The sequence below is a fragment of the Podarcis tiliguerta genome (genome assembly GCF_965153285.1).
Source record: "Podarcis tiliguerta genome assembly, chromosome: Z".
In the NCBI taxonomy this organism is placed as follows: domain Eukaryota; kingdom Metazoa; phylum Chordata; class Lepidosauria; order Squamata; family Lacertidae; genus Podarcis; species Podarcis tiliguerta.
In genome coordinates, this window is record NC_139553.1 from 30225108 (window position 1) to 30244229 (window position 19122).

At 41.7% G+C, this 19122-nt stretch overlaps 1 protein-coding gene across 9 annotated transcripts in view; it reads left to right on the forward strand.

Annotated features, from left to right (window-relative positions):
- Window positions 1-19122, forward strand: part of DACH2 (dachshund family transcription factor 2) — a 314613-nt gene that overhangs the window by 189228 nt on the left and 106263 nt on the right. The gene's annotated exons all lie outside the window — the stretch shown is intronic.

The window sequence follows — 19122 nt, forward strand, 5'->3', positions numbered from 1 at the left end:
TTTCTTAACTACAAAAGGAAAAGGAAAAACAACCATGTTGCTTCAAGTGGCATTCTAGTCTACCCATGAAAATGTCTCTGGCCTTCCAAAAGGTCTTGAAATCCCTTCCCTCTAACTCCACCTGAGAGCCAGCAGATAGCTCCTCCTCTACCACCACATTTGTAGATGACAAATGGTCCTGTAGAAGGCAGATATTTGTTCCAGCTTTATTGTTTATCAAGATGGCTAGATTGTCTGTCTGTCTTTCTGCCTGAAAAGCTCATTTACTTTACCTGGCAGAGGCCACAATGAACTGTCATACTTATGTCCCATTACTCCTGAAGAATAAAGAGGATACTTATTTTTAATAGTCTGAAACTCCTCACTAACCTAATGGATGTTTGATATTCAGATTTATTTATTTTTTATTCGGTCTTTTTCAACCCAATGAGGTAAATTGAGACAATTAACTCACACATTGTTTCCTGGGGGCAGGAGGAATGTGACTAGATAAAAGTGCATGAAATTAAGTTGTCAATGTCTATTCTAGTAGAACCACCTAACATCACTGTTAATAACAGTTACATTTCCCTACTACAAACAACTCTGTTCACCATAATGTGAACACCTTTAAAAGTTGCTGAAATCAGCTCTATAAAAGACTTGGGAGTCTGGGAGTAATTTACCCCCCTCCATATAAATTTTCAATTAAATAATTGGCTTTCTGACTTAAAAAAAAATACATAGATTAAAAGAAACTGCTAATTGCTTTCAAATGCACTGGCTGAGAAGACTTCTTCTAACCCAAACAATGGCTTTGATTGAAATACAATTTGGCAAGTCATTAGGCCCAAACTTGATGTTGAATAGCTTTTAACATTTTGGAGAATAAATGTTGAAGTTGAATTAGCAAAGAGACGCATCTTCTGTCTGTTTTCAATAGACGATCCACATGATGAAATGCCTTTGTGCTATATGATATTCAGAAAATAAGAATGTAGTCCAGTCGAGTTGAAGCACTTTTGTATCCTGTTGTTTTCACTAGGGGAAAGAGTCAAGCTTTGCTTAATTCTCCCTTTGGTAGGCATTTAAAAGGTGCTTCTCTTCCAGAATCAGTCATAGACCAAGAAGTTTAGGGCCAGTTGCAATCTCAGTTTAGCTACATGTGGCCTTCCAGGTCCCAGAAGACTCCAAATTCAATCCCTAGCTTCACCACATAGGGCTCGGAAAGAACCCTGCCTGAAATCCTGCCAAACTGCTGCAGGTCAATAGAATGGCACTGATAACGCCTTCTGCCTGATTGTTGCCTTGATGGTTCAGGGAATAAGGCACCTTCCAAACAAACTGACCTGTCAAAACGTGTGGGTGGGTCATGGAATTTGTAGTATTCTACAACAATTCAACGCGGGTGGCACTGTGGGTTAAACCACGGAGCCTAGGGCTTGCCAATCAGAAGGTCGGCGGTTCGAATCCCTGCAACAGGGTGAGCTCCTGTTGCTTGGTCCCTGCTCCTGCCAACCCAGCAGTTCGAAAGCATGTCAAAGTGCAAGTAGATAAATAGGTACCGCTACGGTGGGAAGGTAAACGGCGTTTCCGTGCACTGCTCTGGTTCACCAGAAGTGGCTTAGTCATGCTGGCCACATGACCCGGAAGCTGTACACCGGCTCCCTCGGCCAATAAAGCAAGATGAGCACTGCAACCCCAGAGTCGTCTGCGACTGGACCTAATGGTCAGGGGTCCCTTTACCTTTTTACAACAATTCAATTCATTTCCAGTTAAACAGGTAAATGCAAGACCTCCCCTGGTTTCTGTAAGCAGCTGCCTAGCCTTCCCCACTTTCCCCTTATTTCAAGGAACTATTCCTTAACTTTGAACCTAATTTATTTGTAAGATATACCATAACTGGAAACCAGCAGCAAAAAAGACACTATGCATTAATAAAGTACAGTAAATGTTCTGACATTCACTTCTGTTTTCACAATGTATTCCTGTTCTGGAGCTCTTAAAACCCAGATGCTAAATCTGTTTCCCCAAAGTAATAATAATAATAATAATAATAATAATAATAAATTTTACTGCAAGTATAACAAAAAGAAAGCAAAAAGAAACAACATCAACTCACATTAACAATAAGAATAATCCTAATTTGAATATATCGTTATATAAGCAGTTCTTATGCTCAAATAGATATGCAAATGGTATTTATGATTATATGATGCACATTCTAATGTAGAAAGGGCAGTACAGTCTTCAGACCGTTACTGGATAATGGGTGCTTATACTTCAAACCTTGAAGCATAACTCTTTGAAACCATAAGGGCTTGCTGGGCTATCACTTATGAACACTATTGTACCTGTGATAACACAGTGCAATGTTACATGCAACTCCAAGGAATATATTTTTACTTCTTAAATTTATACTCCGCCTTTCCTTCTCAAAGCTCAAAAGTATTTAACTGAGCCTTTTGGACATTATCAGACCAACACATACTGTCAGTTAACTGCAAAGTCACTTACTTTATGCAACCCCTAATTTTGTTGTTGGTGGTGTTGTTGTTGTTTTAGGGCCCTTTAACACCAAGATAGATTATTTCTCTGCACAGGTGGAAAGCAGATGTGAAGGCAAGCTTTAAAGTGTGTTTACACGGTGAATGATTGCACTATATTCTCTCCAGCCTTGTATTATGTACCGTTATGTTATAATAATGAATACTTTAAAATAACGAACTAAAATAATGAATAAAATATGTTCTTTTTCCAGCTTGTTCCAAGCTTATACTCCCAATGCATGCATCTTGTATATTCCTTAGGCAGCTCAACTTCCTTACTTAGATGAACATTTTTCTTGCATCCCCTTAAGAGAGACGTTGTTTACTCTTATACTGCTGCCCTGTTTCTCAGCTACAAAAGCTCCTGAAGTGGCTGTTAAAAGACCTGAATGCACCAAATGTAAAATCCACAATTAAAACTAATTATTTAAAATGCAGCTGTCTAAAAACCACACACAAAAGACAGCAAATGGGAAAAAACACAAATAACGCCGGGGAGTTAGTGTGCTGTAGTGGTTAGCAGTGGAGGCCTGGACCATTGGATTGAATGAGGCACTGTCCCACCAGCCTCAATCTGGTCTCAACTACCTTCCATGTGCCTGCCTTCTTTCTTACATTCAGGCCAAGGGGTAGCACTGTCTGTTAGCTTCCTTTTCCGTAGTCTCGTTGTCACCTTGTAGAAATCTGCAAACAGGAAGATGAGGAGAAAACTAGTTGACTCTGCCTGTCGTTGGCTCTGACTCCAACCACTATTGGGCTGCCTGCCTCCTATCCTACCAGTTCCAATGGGCACCAGCCACCACTGGTGGTTAGAGTATCTCACTTGGACTGGGGAAACCAAGGCACAATCTTTTGTCAGCTATGAAGCTCCCTGAGTGACCTCGGGGCAGTTCCTATATTTAATCCTAACTACAGGATTGTTAGGGGACGCGGGTGGCACTGTTGGTTAAACCACAGAGCCTAGGACTTGCCAATCAGAAGGTCGGTGGTTCGAATCCCCGCGACGGGGTGCGCTCCCATTGCTCAGTCCCTGCTCCTGCCAACCTAGCAGTTTGAAAGCACGTCAAGTGCACTTTGGTACCGCTCTGGCGGGAAGGTAAACGGTGTTTCCGTGCACTGCTCTGGTTTGCCAGAAGCGGCTCAGTCATGCTGGCCACATGACCCGGAAGCTGTACGCCGGCTCCCTCGGCCAATAAAGTGAGATGAGTGCCGCAACCCCAGAGTCGGCCACAACTGGACCTAATGGTCAGGGGTCCCTTTACCTTTACCTTTACAGGATTGTTGTAAAGAGCCTTGAGCTCTTTAAAGAATAGGTAGGTTACATGTGTATAATATATATAGGCTCTTTACTGGCAAATAATGGTTCAGGTGCTAATTGTGTAATATTAATTCAGATCTTTTAGTTTTTATGCTTGGTGGCTCTGGATCTCGTATGCTACCTCAGCCCACAGCTGGCTGACTGTTGTCTGCCAGTCATCTATTTTTGTTTATTCCTGGCCAAGGTGAACAGATTTTAACTCAGGGGTTGCCAACCTTTTTAGGCCTGTGAGCACATTTGAGTGAGTGCTATGAGCAACACCCTCTCCAGTTAGTTCTCTCACCTCCCCATGATGCCTCCCCCAGGCAGAGAGAAAGAGAGAGAACATGCACTTTGCTTTTCCAAGAGATCTTGGTAAAAGTCAAATCGAATGGACTTATCCAAGCCTTGCAAAGCACATAGCGCTGAAAGAGGAAGTGAAAAGAGAGTTACTCTTCCTCCTTCAGGTCTTATGTACTTTCCAGGGAGAAAAAGGTAACCTGACGGATTGTCCAAGTGTCCCTATTTTCCAGGGACAGTCCTAGATTTACAGAAGCCGTCCCAGTTTCTGATTTGATCCCAGAATGTCCTGCTTTTCCTCAGGACATCCCTATTTTCATCAGAGAAATGCTGGACGGTATAGAATAGGACTTCCCGGGGGCTTTTTTCCAGCTGGAACTCACCGGAACTCAGTTCTGGCACCTCTTTTTCTAGAAAAATATCACTGGACTTGCCCATTTTCATTGGAGAAATGTTGGAGAGTATGTAACCATCTTCCCCACCGCATGACTAAGGGGGCAATGAGTGAGTGAGTGAGTGAGTGAGTGTAAGTGTAAGTGTATGAGAGGGGAGGAGCCTTTTTGCAGGTGCCAGGGAAAAGTCTCAACAGTGCCACTGTACCTGTGAGGACCACATTGACAGCCTCTGCTCTGACACTGGCTTTGCACCCTGGATTCTCCAAGGCTCTTCTTCTTTTATTGAGTTGGACCGTTGGACCCTCCAGCTCAGCGTTTTCTGTTCTGCCAAGCAGCAGCTCTCCAGGATTCAGACAGGAGACTTTTTTGTCCCTACCTGAAAATGCTTGTTATCAGACCTGGGACCAGATATTCAAAGCAGATTCTCCTACTGCCCTTCCACAAACATTGATACATCTAGCAGTGCATTATCTACACTGAATGCCTATGGCTCTCTAGTTGTCGTCCTCCCCGATCTACAGATCCCAGCCCTACCTGGAGATGCCAGGGACTTTCCACATGCAAAGCTCAGGTGCTGTAGCCCTGAGCTCCAGCCCCTCCTCTGTCACACCATGCATTAAAGCACATTTAAAGCACATGGCTTATTTCAGGGAGTCCTGGGAATTGCAGTTTGTTTGTGGTGCTGGGAACTGTGACTCTGTGAGGGATAAACCACAGTGAGGAATAAACTACAGTTCCCATGATTCTTTGGGGGAAAGCTGGTGTGTGGTGACCTCAGTCTCAGTTGCTGGGTCCTCAAAAGGGAGTCAGTCTGTTTTGAAACCAAAACTTTGCAACATAAAACCGTTAGAGCTTTGAAAATTTGCTAACTTTGAGAAGTTGCTAACTTTGAGAAGTTGGTGATCTTTCTGGCCACCTATGAATTTGCATTTTTATTACACATGACAACATTATTATTGATGTGTGTTGAAGGCTTGTAATGTGACTTGCATGATCTTATGAAAATCAGGCCTTTTTGGGTGGTGCTCTGAAGATGAAACATGGACTATTTACTTTTTGCCATAATGAATACTAATGTACCAGGGGACAAGCAAGACATCTTTGCCGTCTGTTCGCCTTGGCCAGAAAGAAACAAAAATAGATGAATGGAAGACAACAATCAGTCAGCTGTGGGCTAAGTGCAATTGGAAGTTCTGACTAAAGCCAACTGATACCCAGACCCACAAACCTCTCTTGTCTCATTTTTGCTGTGACTAAATAAAATAGGAACAGACAGCAAATTGTCCTGTTTCCAGGATTCCTGGTGGGAGTTCTGCATAATAGATTCGTTGTTTCTGCTTATGTTTACATTGCTTTTTAAAAATAATAATCTCATAATTAGTGATTGTTTTGTTCATTTGTATTGGGAGTTTTCTTCTAGGAAGGGGGAAAGAGCTCATTTCCTTGAAACAGATCGTTCTTTTTCTTTCTCCAGGATTCAGACTGTGCTTTCTTGCCTATGCAAAAGCAAACTAATAAGCCACGAAATGTTCCAATGAAACATAAACCATTGCTCACTTGCTTTGATAAGGCTGTGTGCTTACCTTAAACAGTAATTAGGTAGAGCAAGATGTTCTTCTGTTTGTTTGTTTTTGTTTTTTGTTTGTTCAAAAGGGGAAGATAAATTGGTTGTTTACAACCGTTGGGACAAAATGTATCTCCTGTTATTCTTTTCGCTTTTCCTTACTGCCCAGCAATTTAAGATATTTATTTCTAAAATGTGCAGCCTGCCTTTACATTATTCTGTGTTTTTACTATAAACTAGGGTATGTGCCCATGTTTAAAAGTGATTGAGTTGTTATTATTATAAATTTTAGCTTTGCAAATATAAATGGGGAGAAAAGAAACATGGGCTGCATTGAGACATGGGGTAGATTGTGCTAGTTTTACTGGCTATAACTCTATAGTTTATTTTTTATTATTATTATTTTTTATTTTTTTAATAAATATTTTATTCGTTTTTGCATAAAAGACAACAAAGCAAAACAAAAGCAACAAACAATACACCAAAAACATACAAAATTACACAAACATAACATACTACAAACAACAGAAATAAAAACAATCTTATCTTCATATTGATCTTGCATTAACTTGTTTCTCTGACTTCCCCGAGTCTCCCTTCCCTGTATTCCAATTCATACAATTAAACAACAAATCCCTTCCCTCTGTCATAATTAACCTCCTTTCTGATTTGAATGTCTTAATATAGCTTATTCAATGCTTAGAACTTAGAATGTTGGGTCTTCTGATCCTTAAAATTTTACTCCAATAACCTTATACATTCAATCTGATGTTATTTTAACATTCATTAATCTTGTAGTGTTTCTGTAAATAGTCTTTAAATTTCTTCCAATCTTCCTCCACCGTCTCTTCACCCTGGTCTCTGATTCTGCCAGTCATTTCTGCGGATTCCATATAGTCCATGACTTTCATCTGCCATTCCTCCAGCGTGGGTAATTCTTGTGTCTTCCAATACTTTGCAATAAGTATTCTTGCTGCTGTTGTGGCGTACATAAAAAATATCCTGTCTTTCATACGTACCTCTTGGTTGACCATGCCCAGGAGAAAGGCCTCCAGTTTCTTCGGGAATGTGTATTTAAATACTTTCTTCAGTTCATTATAGATCATCTCCCAAAAGGTCTTAATCCTTGGGCATGTCCACCAGAGATGAAAAAAGGTACCTTCAGCTTCTTTACATTTCCAACATTTGTTATCGGGCATATGATAAATTTTTGCTAGTTTGACTGGTGTTATGTACCATCTGTATATCATTTTCATAATATTTTCTCTTAGGGCATTACATGCCGTAAACTTTAGCCCAGTGGTCCATAACCGTTCCCAGTCGGCTAGCATTATGTTGTGACCCATATAACTCTATAGTTTATGTCCTAATTCCTATTGTTCCTTTGACACTGCATTAGCTGTTGCATTATGGAACTGTTGCTTTTCAGTAAATATACCACCACGTCACACTGAATTTTAAATGGCAGGAAAGTACTGCCCCAAATTTAATTTAATGCAATTACAGCACAAAACTCCTGTGATTTTTCAGGTTAAGAGTGTTGTAAATTGTCCCTCCCCCAAATAACATAGAAATGCATGCTAAATGTCTGCTACATTCCATTAGATTTCCAGAAGTGGTTTTTACGTCGTGTGAAAGATAACATAATATGAAAAAATGAATAGGTAAGGAATATTTCAAAAACCAAATAAAATGCTGTCTGATTGCAGCCATTGTTAGCTGACACTAAGAATAAAAATATTCCATGTGAAACTAGTGATGACTGTCCATTCCCAAGTCTTTCTCCCTCTGCTGACTTGGCATTTTTTCTTAACTATTTGTTTCCTTTGGAATCAGCAACCCTTTCTACCAGTCTTCTCTTCCTATAACCTTCTGGTGGCATTTCTGCCATCGGAATCAGTTGTGCAAAAATAATGTGTCATGCACTGGTTTGCAGGAGATCCTTTGTGGGGGGAGTGTTGTAAGTTAGGCTTGATAACCTTCTTTTGCATTCTGAGATTTTCTCAGAATAAACAAAAGATCCTATTGTGGTGGTTGGCAGCTGGAGGACTTTGAACTACAGCCAACCCATCCTTAGCCCACCACTTTCGCCTTCATCAGGGAAAGAAGCATTTCAGCCTTAGCTTACCGCAGGCCTTCTTGAAGAAGAGAGCAGTTGCATACACACCATACATTTAAAGAACACCCACATCCCAGAAACCCAGGGAATTGTAGTTGTCGTCCCCCCCCCCCCCCGAGCTACAGATCCCAGCACCCTTAACAAAGTACAGTTCCCATGATTAATTGGGGGGTCTGTGATTTAAATTTATGGCGTGTCCACAGCCTAACTTTCAGGAACACATGCTTCCAACCACAACCCGAATCTCTCTGACGTTTTCTATTCCAATTTATATGTGTTGCTCCTTACGGCAGAAAGAGTCTTGAAGCAACTTAAAATAGAGTCTATAAAGTCCAAAAATACAATAAATGGCAGATAGATAAACTGAAATGCTAAAATGCACTTGGCATTCATTGGAGGTGTCTGAAACTCTGGCGAACCACTGCCAGTCAGTGCTGACAGTACCAGCCTAGATGTACCAATGGTTTGAGTCAATCTGCGTCTTATGAAGACACTTATGCAGTCTGAGCCCTTTGCTGTCAGGAAAACACTCAACCTGCTTTGCAGGTGGCTTTGTTCATCTTTTTCTTTTTTTGCTTGGAAAAGTTCCATAGAAGGGCACACATACAACAACAAAACGCACCTCGGCGTGATCGCTTTTGGTATCTCATTGTTAGTGTTTATTTAGGCAAAGGTGCTCTCATTAATGTCTCTGTGCCAGATGGTCTCATCCCATGATACCCCATATAAAATATAATATATAAGCATCTGTATCAATAATTCAGCCTGCATGGCATAAATCAGTCACATGGCCTGTTCCAGCAGATGGGGAATGCCCTTCGATTTTCATACTAATAACCTAATTCATAAAACATTATTTTGCTTATTTCCATATCATTTTCATATACGTTAGAAGGGGAAATGCTGAGCTCACCCTTCTATCTTGCATAATTATGTGTCTGTATCCATGCAGACGTTAAAGATGAAGGGGAGAAAAACGAGATTTCTGCAATCCCTGTGGTTGTCACTATGTAGAACCGGGGTGGGGTGGGGAGCAACCTGTGAACCTCCAGATGTTACTGGACTCCAACTCCCATCAGACCCAGCAGCACAACCAATAGTCACTGATGATGGGAGTTGGAGTCCAGCAATATCTCAAGGGTCGCAGGTTTTCTGCCCCAGATGCAGAAGGAAATATTGAGAAACCTATAGGTTGCTTGAGCCCAGGGGCAAATTTGCACAAACTTTTTGGGGAAGTGAGAAGTGTGTTATTCCCTTCATGGATTAAGATCTCTTGTGAATGTACTCCTTATTCTGAAATCTATATTAAGCCACACCACAACAGTTGTCTGTGTGATGGTCTGCCTTCCAAACTACCTAGCTAGCATCGGCAGAAGAAGTACTATGAAAGAGCTGGTCTGTTGTGGTGAATGGGGTACTTCCCTACCAACCTCTTGATGCCCACAGCCAGGCCCCACTTGCCTGTCTTCTTTCTTACACCCAGTTCAGGGAGTGGCACTGTCTGTGGCAGCGTATACTTCCTTAGTCTTAGATGAGGCAAAACAATAATTAGTTGGCTGCACCTGGCTCTGGCACCACCTGTTGCTGGCTTCCCTGCCTTCTACCCTATCACTTCCAAGGGGCACCAGAAGGGAATGGCACACCTGCTGGAGAACTGGGTAAGAGAAAACAGGTTAAAAACAACACTTTTGTCCCAGTTGAGAAAGCAGACAAAGCCTTTGTGGTCTGGTGCAGAAGCCTTAAATAATGTAACCAGCTCCAGTTTTTCTCCCTCCAAGATGCTGCTGAATGGGCAAAATGTTTTTTAGCAAGTTACTCACCAAAGATGACCTCTCTTCAAATTAGTCTACAGTTGGCATACTTCAGCTCCTTTGAATAAGTATCGCCTTTCATGTTTGAAGCAGGCAGCCTAAGGAAGTGAAGTTTCTATCTGTGTTGAGAAAGAGGAGATCTGGTTGCATTTTAAGAATGACTTCTCAGTAAAGCTATGGCAGTGACCTATTTCAGCCACACTTATACTTGGAATATGTTTTATGCATCATCATTCATGCTACTCTTATTGTTTAAATTAAAAGAAGAAAGAAATAGTAGCTGGGAAGGTATGATCTGCAGGGAACTTTGGCATGGGCCAAAGTCCTCTCATGTTTGCCTCCACTAATAATTACTCCCCCCCCCCCAACTATACTGTTTGCAACAAACAGCATCTTCATGCATGAATAGGAACTTGAACCAACTTTATAAGCAGTGCTATTTTTCTAGAAAAACAGGTGCTGGAACTCACCATGAATGCCTCCATTGTTCTCTTATGGCAATGGCGACCACCTGAGAGGTGCTGGAATTGAGTTCCGGTGAGTTCTGTCTGAAGAAAACTCCTAATTATAAGGCCCTTGAACTCCAATGTAGATTAATTTTCTAATATTTTTGCAAACCACTTTGAGGTTTTTTACTATCAAGCGGTGCATAAATTTTGTGGAATAAATAAAATAAGTTTCATGTTAATCATCAACCAGTCTGGAATCTGATCAGAAAGTATCTGTGAGTGGTGGTGACATATTGAGTCACCAGCTCTCCTCCCCCCTCCATATATCTTCCAGTTTTCACCAGCAAACAGCAGGCTTTGAGGAGGAAGGATGCCTCTGACTACCAATAATAACAATTGGGGGAAATGCTGTTGTGCTCATGTACACTTCCTATCAACATCTGGTTGGCCACTGTGAGAGCAGAATGCTGGACTACATGGCTCTTGGCCTGATCCAGCAAGATCCTTCTTCCATTCTTAAACTTAGCTGTGGTCAAAACTCTGTTCTTGTTCTCAGTAAGGCAGTAAATATTTGCTTTCATATTACCACTTGAGACTACAGGTAAAGACTCTCTCATATACAAGTAACCATCACATTCTGAGAAGATTTATTTATTTATTTCATAATTTATACACTGTTTGATTGTAAAAACAACAACAACAACAACAAAACTTAAGAGTTTTGGAGTAGGGTCACAGCCTAGTCCTTCCTCTAGTGTGCTGGTTTTCTGTGGGCAGGTATTTGCTTTGTATAGAGAAACATTGCACATCAAGATACAGGAAGCTGCTGATAACTGATTTGGGCCATTGCTCCATCTGGCCCAGAATGTCTAAATCAGGGGTTGTCAACCTGGTCCCTGGATGTCAACCTGGTTCAGGATTCTAGGTGGGCAGTAGGGGGTTCCACGGCACAAGCGGAATCCTCCTTCCATCGAGCACTGGTGGGCGGTAAGAAAATTTTGCCATCAAGAAAGATGCATTAGTGGGCAGTAGGTATAAAAAGGTTGACTACCCCTGGTCTAAATTGGCTGCCAGCAGCTTTGCTTAATTTTCAGTGTCTTCCCCAGCCCTACGCCACAGTGCCAAAGATTGAATCTGGAATCTTTTGTGTGCAAAGTGTGTTCTGTGCCAGTGAGTTGCACTCCTTTCCCACCTGCAGCCTGAAGGGGCACAACTGGCCCCCGCAGCAGTTTGCACAGTCCTCTCGCAGGACTCAGTCCTGTCCATTTCATCAAATCTTGCGTAAGGAGACACACAGACTTTTCCCACTGCCTATGTGTCCCCCCTCCCCAAGTTACGAATTGCAGCATGTTTGCACCATCTTTAAACGTGTTCAGATTAATGCACTCAATAGCAACAAGCTTTTCTTTCCATCTGTTTCCCTCAACTTGCTTGTTTTATTGATCCCATCAATAACAATTATTAAAAGTGTAGGAAACAGTTGCTTAATTAAGTTCAACTACAGTGGAGGGATTGCTTTATCTTCCTCGCCTACTGGTGCTGTTTTTAAATTGTTTTAAGGTGTAAATTTAAATATATACACTCAAGCAACTTTGGATGTCAGATTTAACATAGTGGCACGTGGCCATTAAAAAAACCCAACCTTCTGCCTTGCAGTTATAATGATAGGATTTCTTTTCATCCCAATAAAATGGGTAACTAGGAAGCAAGCTTTTAAAGTGGGGACTATCTGGAAGGGACTGGGGAAAATAATTTCCTTCCCAGTACTTCTAGTCAGACATGTTGGATTGAGTGTGGGGTGTTTTAAAATGCTAGTGAAGTACAGGCTGTGACCATTTTGCACGCATTCAAACAATGTGCAACTGCCAATGCATGGGTTGCTTTGGACCTAGAGGAGAGCAGAATACAGGTGGGGCGGGCGGGCGGGCTTATGCACCCAGGAGACAGATACGCAACCCATGCACAACTCGGGGGTTGCCTGTAGTGTACACAGATTCCGCTCTTGGAATCTTTGTTATCCAAAACCTTGGTTATCCAAACACAAGGAATCATTCCCAAACCTCACTACCTGGATGGCAGATCCAGATATCCAAACAGCCGGAGTTTGCACACTTCTTTGTGCTTTGCTGGCTAACAGCAGCCATTTCAGGCAGAAAGCAGGGAGGGGGAGGGATATCTGACAAATCAGGGGGCAAGAGAGGTTGAACAAACCAGTTTTTCCCCGGTCTCTCTTTTGCTGGTTGACTGCAGCCATTTTAGGAGGAAACCATTGGGGGGGGGGGGAGAGAGATCACAGATTAGAAATGTTCCCACAGGAAATAATGGAAATCGCCAGCTTGTTATGCAAATGCTCACCTAATGAACAATTTCCTGGGAACACATTGTATTTGGAAAGTGGGAACTGTGCGTATTTTGTTTCTACTTTTAACACTGCTAAGCTCTGTTTCAGAGTTGTGTTAGACTTCTGTATCAAATACAACCAAGAACCTTGTAGCTTTTAAAATACAATGATATGATTCAGACATTAATGCCAAACCATGTTTTGTGGTAATGTCTTAAGCCAACATCATGTGATGGTCTGTGCTTTGCAGGTTGCCACCAAAGCAGAATCCCAACCAACACAGTTTCAAGATGGCTTGCAAACATTTGAGTAAATTGGCTGGAATGCAAACTCTTAACCTAAATTTCAGAAAACACATAACCATCAGGGTATTTATTTGTTCATTGGCTCATTTGTTTATCACAACACCTAATCCCTTTTTATGAAACACCTGAAAACAATTTAACAAGGAAAACATTTCACATAAAAAGCAATTAAAACAATTTCATATGTAAAAACCATTTCAAGTCCAGTTCAATTAAAAAAATAATAATTCCCCTTCAAATGCTTGTTGAAAAAGAATGAAAGACAATGGAGATTGTGTCTTTCTGATATTTACAGAGTTCCAAAGGATAGCAGCTGCCACTCACTAAAGTTCATGAATATTGGGATGGTTGCTGGGATGATGCAGATAGAATGAAAAGCAGATGTAGGTGTTAAGTCAATGGGAGAGGGAGGGAGGGCAGGTTGGTTGAAGATGGTTGATGAGTTGACTTGGGGCTGTCCATTGAGAAACTGCACATTACCATGGTTGGCAGCTCAAAATGCCAGCTCATCTCATAACATCAATACTTGGTATTTTTGAAGTGTTCAGAACACCTTACATATGTTATCTCAGTCATTATTATAACTGTTGTATGCAGGAGGTAAATATTATTGTCCTTATGCTAGAAATTGGGGGAGATGACTGCAGTTGAGAGGTTGTAGCATTTTTGGACTTACATCCCACTTCTCCAGGGAATGTAAGAGGTTTACATGTTTCTCACTCCCCTGCCTCCCCACTTCATTTAATCTTATGAGAACTCTATGAAGCAGGTGGAACTGACAATGTAGTTACGGCACAACTCACCTAATGAGCTTCACTGCTAAATGTGGATTGCAGCTTGGGTTACCCCATTCCTAGACCAACACCCTTGTTACTTTTCACTAACCTGGAACATTAATTTAGGTTGTCCAGTGAAACAGTGACAAAGGTGAAATTTGAGCTAAGGACTTTTGTAAAATGAACTCTCACTTAATTTGATGGAACTTGTGCTTTTCAGATTGCACCCTTAACCACTCTGCTGAAAACACAAAGTAGTGCTACTGTATTATATAAGAGTAGCCACCAGGTGTGTGGTGGGTGTGAACACCTTGTAGCCAAATTCTTAGAAAGCTTTTGTTTTGTTTTGTTTTGTTTCCTAAACTTCTTCTGTGGTACATGTTAAAGTTTTACAAAAGCTATTAAAAAAGAAACTTCAAATAGAAGGCAGTTCATTTCGGCCATGATATCACTCCAGAATTGAAGCATTATAGAAAAGCTAAACAATGCCAAATGGATTTGGCCGAGATCAAAAGCCAAATCTATTTGTTCGCTTTCATCTTCAGTGTTCCATTTCCTAGGAGTCTGACCTTAGTCAAACATCTATTAAAGTTAGCTTTTTGATCTCCCCCCTTCTTTTTCAAAAAAGAAGGGGGGAAGTCAATCTTGAAAAATTTTCTTCCAAAGACAATCACACTATTGTGTTTTTAATGTTCCACCAGCATCTAAGTAAATAGGATTCTCTGGTGTATGCGACAGAACACTGGTTAAATGGGACAATCATTTTTGTGTCTTAGACAAGAATCAAAAGGAAGCATTCTTCAGAGGCTGTTAACTGGAACAAGAAAATCCCCCTTAGGTCACTGGAAACCTGTTAGCTGGTCGATCTATGGCCTGTTTTAGTCCTTTGATTAAAAAAAAAAAAAAGCTTTGTAATTTGATAACAGGTAGCTTAGTTGCTTCTAATGTGGTTTCCTCTTCATCAGTCAAAGTTGACGGGTGTTTAATCAGGGAAAAGGTTCATTTACTCCTAAATTATGAGACTTGTAGTCAGGTTTCAGTACCAGTAGAAAGACAGCCACTACCAGCTCTTTGATCCTCCCCAATAATGTTAAAATGATCACTTTTTATTTACACCTTTAAAGTATTATGCTTTCTGTAGCATGCTTTCTGTAAATAGTTCTTAGCGTAAATAGTTCTTAGTGTACTAGGTGCTGGGTCTCCAGGTTTGGCAATGGCTAGAGAGGGCGCAGCCCTGCAGAGGACCATATAAGGAGGCCTGGAGGGTCACATCTGACCCCTGGGCCTGATGTTCCCTGTCCCTGCCTTAGCCTATCCCTTCAGAACTGTGTCATTTATTAACGATGAGAGAGTCATACATTCATCATCTATAGTGGAAACAAAGCCAAGAAGGGAAGCTTCTAGGTCTAGCTGCTATATAGAGGTCTATATTGTTCTTTCTTCTTTGGCGATCACTCATAGCAAAGTGAGATTGTTTTCCATCAACACGGTTTTAACTGAGTTCATAAGTGACTGTGGAGGGCAATTCTGGATCCGCACATCCTTTCACGACGGGAACATAGGTTGCCAGCGGGAGTTGATCACGGTGAGGATTTGCCAAATGTCCCTTCTTCTTAGCTCATTTCTCCCTTTTGTCCTTCTTCAAAGTCCATGATGCCTTGGTAAAGGCTGTTCTCCAATTGGAGCGCTCACAGGCCAGTGATTCCCAGTTGTCCGTGTTTATACTACTTTTTTTTTTTTAAGATTTGCCTTGAGAGTGTCTTTAAACCTCTTTTGTTTCCCATATATGGCATTATGTTTCCCAATAGAGTGGTTGCTATAAAAGATGATAATCAGGTGTGTGTGTGTGTGTGTGAGTGTGTGTGTGTGTGGAAGGGACCACAATAATCTTTCGTCCAACCCCATACCATACAGCAAGCTTTTGCTCAACATGGGGTTCAAACACACAACCCTGAGATTAAGAGTTTCATGCTCTATCGACACTCTAACCTAGGAATGGGCAACTTGAACATCTCTAGATGCTGCTGGAGTTGCACTTCTGTCATACCTGACTGTGGTGACTGGGCTTGCTGGGAGCTATTGTCCAACAAAGTTCTGGAACACAGCCAGCTCCACCACCAGGCAGAGTGACATAGTCAAAGCCTGAAGCCTCTTCTCGGCTAGGCTGCTGCCCTCAGGTACAGTTGAAGGATGCTGTCCCATTACTAGTTCCAACACTGATCTGTTCAGCTCCTGCATAGTGAGTGGATGCAAGGGGGCGCCATCCTGTCCTTAGCTCAGGCAGCAACTATTTATTGCCCAGCCCTGACCAAGAGAGCTACAAGTTCCCTATCCCTGCTCTAACCAGTACACCACACATGTGACATATTTACTTGGGAGTAAGCCCCACTGTGTTCAGTGGGGTTTACTGCAATTGGAGAGTACATAGGCTTGCAGTTTTTGTTCCTTAGCACCACAGAAACCTAAGTTCAATGAGTACTTTTATTCTTCGTCTTCAATTAATGCATTTACCAGGACAGTTGCCACTTTTAAAAAAGAGGTTCAATTATTATAGGACATGGAACACTCTGCTGATTTTCTGGATAGCCAGTCTTTCTTCCCCCTCCCCCTCCCCCTCCTCTCTCTTCAACCCCATCGCCCAAAATCCTTTCTCTGCCTTTTTACATTCATCTTTGTGATCCTGAGAACCGAAAGGGTCAGGCAGTCAACTATACAGAATAAGATAAAGGTCGCTGGAGTGGAGCTCACTAAAAGTATTAAGTATTACAATCCTGACAAATCATTCCCATAGCCTAGACTCTAAAAGGAACGGAAAATGTCATGAAATCAATCAACCATCATAAGCGGGTCTCTGAAAAGAAAGCAAGGGAAAATACAATCTAACCCGGCCTTTTCCTTTCCAACTCTGATTTTGTCATTTCCTCTCAATCATATAACTTAAAAAGATTTTCAGAGTATGAGACGGATGCATCTTGTTTATGTTTCATCCATCGTTGATAATATTGTTATTTTACTGATTTTAACATTTTACATGGTGGAATAATATGCCAAGATACATACAAATAGTAATACACAAACATTTTCACTAGGTATATTTCAGATTCTGGGACTGAAGTTCCCCTGAGAAGGGCGAGGCCAGATTCCAATCAGCTCCTGATCAGTGCTGGGGCAATATCATAAGTTGCTTATTAGCTGGATTTAGCCTGGCATCTATCACTTCCACCCTGGCATGTTCAGTCCAAGATCCTAAAACCATCTCTGCCATTTTAGGACTTATACATAAAGCAGAATGAATTGGTTGAACCAATGAGGGAGCAGTCAGTGAAAACTGCAAGTGGTGGGTAACATTTTTTTTAATACTGCCCCCACATTGCAGTTAACAACTCCAAGTAAAACAGCCAGGATGGAATTGGAACATCAAAGTTTGTATCAAAATATTTTCATAGAAAAGCATTAAAAAAGAAGACACCCACCCCATACAGTCATAAGTGATGCAGTCCATTCTGGCACCCCAGAACTCAACCTACTCATTCCCCCTTCTTTCTGATCCATCTGCAAACTAGGTTTCAGTCTCCTCACTAGTGCTAGGCTGAGCATTTGAAAGACTGAAGGATTAACCTGGATTTTGCTTGATTGAAAGAGGGATAGCTGTCAGAAGAGCATGAGACTCTTGATCTAGGGTTGTGGCTTCGAGCTCCATGTTGTGCAAAAGATTCCTGCATTGCAGGGGGTTGGACTAAATGACCGTGGTCCCTTCCAACTCTACAGTTCTATGAATCTATGTGTGTGCAGTGAGAGGGTAAATTTCACCTTTGTCCATTAGTTTCTATACACACCCACACACCTCCATCCAGGCAAGAAGCTTTATCAGAATTAAGGGAGAAATTTTGAGCCAGGCGAAAACACTCAAGGAAAATACAAAGTAAGGCCAGTGAATGGTAAGACATCAGGAGCAGGAGTATGGCCTTGGGGAAGGTGCCTAGACCCAGGTAGAAAGTTCCTCAGGACTATGGTTCCCCACCTCTGCTCAGGAAGTTGCCTCCACCTTCAGACCTGTGCTAGCTCCCCTGGCACCCAGTGACAGTCTATCTTCTCTCAAGAGGTAGCATCTGCCTTCAGTGTGGTGTAGTGGTTAAGAGCAGTGGACTCGTAATCTGGTGAACCGGGTTCGCTTCCCCGCTCCTCCACATGCAGCTGCTGGGTGACCTTGGGCTAGTCACACTTCTCTGAAGTCTCTCAGCCCCACTCACCTCACAGAGTGTTTGTTGTGGGGGAGGAAGGGAAAGGAGAATGTTAGCCGCTTTGAGACTCCTTCGGGTAGTGATAAAGCGGGATATCAAATCCAAACTCTTCTTCCTTTTCTTCTTCTTCTTCTTCTTCTTCTTCTTCTTCTTCTTCTTCTTCTTGCCTGGTCCTGAGGAAGGCACAATCTGCCTCTTGAGGAAAGCATGCAGTAACTAGTGCAGAATTATAGATGGGTTCCTTCACCCCACAATGAGCAAGATTTTTCTGATCTGGAGGGAGGACAGTTCACTCCAGCCTGCTTCTGAAGGAAGCCAGGAGCAGCTGCTCTCATCTCTGAGGGGTATGGGACCCAGAGACTGCAACATGGCTCCCCCCCCCTCCTATTTTCAATATGGCATTGTGCATTAACATTTCATACCGCCAGATGTTTCATTGTTCTTGCTTTCTGAATGTCTCACTTGACCCACAGCAGGTTTGAATGTGGATATCGCATACAACTGGTAGAGCACCCAGAAACCAGGCACAATTTGGACTTGAAATCATAGCGGCGCCAGAGCCTTAGTGGTTTTGTGTGTTTTCTCCCTGTTTTGAATGTTTCCAGTTACAAATAGTTTGATAATTTAATTAAATGTTTTGTTTTGATATGAGGGACTGCAGTGCAGGCGGTGTGGCTTGCCATTCAATTTTAATTAATTAATTGCATACCTCAAGATTGGATTACTCATAGCTCCTCTTTAGTTAATTTACTCGTTCATAGTTTTGACAGAAAAGCTTTATGAATAATGCAGAGGGATGGGTACCATCTAACCAATTACTAAACTTGTGGGGGTGTGTGAGGAATTAGTTAGAGAATAGTACAACCTTCCATCATCATCCATAATCTATAAATATGAATGCAAAATACATATAAGTATGAATATATGTGTGAATATCTATTAGGGTGCCCACCTGGTTCTATAACTCCATTTGCACCAGGTTATAAATTATAATTG